Consider the following 2,090-nt stretch of genomic DNA (forward strand, 5'->3'; position numbering starts at 1 on the left):
GCGGCATCCAGGGACGCCATCTGTTTCCCGGATTGGCAGTACAGCAGAGGAGAAGATGGCAGCCATTGTTTGTTCTCTTCTTCCTCCTGAAAAATCCCATCTCAGGTTGTGACAATAAAATATTTAATTGCAGTGTCGTTGCGTCCTTTCTCAGAGCAGATGTTGGAAACTTTCCTGCGAAGTTGCTTGACTAGGTAATGGGGATTTACCATAGTACTGGTCACAGCACCAGAATGGTGGCATCTCCTGGATGGTAAGGACTGGAAAGGGACTACTCCTAGACAACCTGATCTAACGCCTTATTGAAAGGGTTGGCCTAACCTCCGGCACTCCAGCTGTGGTAAAACTACATCTCCCATGATGCACACTTGCTTGGCTGTTCTCAGAACTCCACAGACATGAATGGAGCATGCTGGGAGTTGTAGTTTCACCACAGCTGGAGAGCCGGAGGTTGGCCATCACTGGCCTATGGTATCACCTTATGACTGGTGGAGGTCTGACCTCTGGGATTCCCACCGATCCTTAGAAGGAAGGTGTAACGTCCCCTTCACTGGTTCTCCGTGCGCTGCGGCACTTGCAGCCACCAGTCTGTGCAGGGAACTGCAGCCTCCTCCCTGTTGACTTGAATGGAGCTGTCCTGCTATGGTGGGTTGTGGTGCTGCAGAGTCCCAGAGGATGATCCTCCACCAATCATAAAGTGATGGCGTGTCATAATGATATGCCAACCACTTAAACAGTTTCCATTATTATCTTCATGTTTCTTCAAAAGGGGATATCTCATCAAGAAAACCCCTTCTTCTAAAATCACCCACCTCGCCCATCAGCCATCATGGGTCTGACTCCTGCAACCTCTTCAAGACACTGTACACCTCTCTTAGTTTTGAAAAGTGTCTAAAACCCAATGAGGGAGATTTATCAAGGCTGGCGTTACAGTGCATTGCGTTACAGATCTCCAGTGCGGTGGCGCAAAATACGCCAAAATTATTAAAGGGGTTGTCCTAGGTTTTGATCCTCGGAATAGTTCCTTAGTATCTGATCAGTGGGCGTCCGACTCCTAGGACCCCCATCTATCAGCTGTTTTGAAGAGCACTGCAGCCTCTTCCTAGGTCACATGGCCTAGGCACAGGTCAGTCTCTGACAAGTGAATTGACCTGGGCTGCAATACCAAGCAGAGCCACTATACAATGGATGGCGCTGTGCTTGGTATTCTGTGAGGAGAATGCAGTACTCACTGGAGCGCCGCGGCCTCTTCATACAGCTGGTCAGTGTGGCTGCAGGTAGTCAGACCCCCACCTGAGGATAGGCCATCAATATCAAAATGTTAGGCAACCCCTTTAACAGGCGCACACAACTTAATAATTCTGGCACATCAGGGCTGACCCATGCACAAGAATCTGAAAGCTATGCAATTTCTCAATAGCTGGCTGCGACAGGAACAAGCCTCCCTAGCATCGCAAGTGACGCAGATGCAGCGGCGGCCGTGCAGGGTTCAGAAGTGGGTTAAATATGACCAGTATGAGGGGCCTGGGCATTTCGGGGGGCATTATAGGGGTTGGATAACCCCTTTAAATGTACGCTAGCAAGGGAGCAGGCGTTGATTTAAACAAGTCGCACGGCCGCCAGTGAAGCGCCTATGTTATGTAGTGGTAGGGAGTGGACCGGCATCTAATTCGCCAGTCTTAGTAAATGTCCCCCAAAGGTTATTTTTTATCTTTTTTCTATTTTTCCATGATAACAGCACTTTAAAAACAAAACGACAAAATCTAGTTTCATCATTTTCCACATTTATATCTTTCAGTCGATTTTATATGAGGGCTTGTTTGTTGCTGAACAAGTTGTAGTTTTCTTTGGTACCATATTGGGGATCTGCTAATTTAATTTTATTTTTTTTGTACTTATTTTATATTTTTGGAGAGGATGAACAAAAAACAGCAATGCTAGTTTCAGTTTATCGAGGTTGCGTCGGCACTAACTTGAATATATTTGGACGCTCGCAAGTTTTAGCTCCATGCCATCAGACTGGCAGCTGGTATCATCCAATACATGGAAGCTGGTGCCCAGAATCAGGTAAGCATTACAAAAAAAAACAA

The sequence above is a fragment of the Bufo bufo genome, chromosome 1 (assembly GCF_905171765.1).
Source record: "Bufo bufo chromosome 1, aBufBuf1.1, whole genome shotgun sequence".
NCBI classification, from domain to species: Eukaryota; Metazoa; Chordata; class Amphibia; order Anura; family Bufonidae; genus Bufo; species Bufo bufo.